The sequence below is a fragment of the Ceratosolen solmsi genome, unplaced genomic scaffold (genome assembly GCF_000503995.2).
Source record: "Ceratosolen solmsi marchali unplaced genomic scaffold, CerSol_1.0 scaffold28, whole genome shotgun sequence".
Classification (NCBI taxonomy): Eukaryota; Metazoa; Arthropoda; class Insecta; order Hymenoptera; family Agaonidae; genus Ceratosolen; species Ceratosolen solmsi.
The window spans coordinates 3,253,694-3,253,902 of NW_011948429.1; positions in this window are offsets into that span (position 1 = coordinate 3,253,694).

The following is a 209-nucleotide window of genomic DNA, read 5'->3' on the forward strand; positions in this document are numbered from 1 at the left end:
TATATATATATATATATTTTTTTTTCTCTTTTTTTTGTTCACGTACATGTGAAAACGCGTATCTATGTATATTTTTTTTATGCACGCCGAGTGTCGAAGAGTGACTGCTATGAGTGTGAGAAATTTCTGTGGAGATATTTTATCAATGCCTAAATAAAAAATAATTATGCGTGCGGATGTGTGCATATTTGTGGATAGTAAAAATTTCT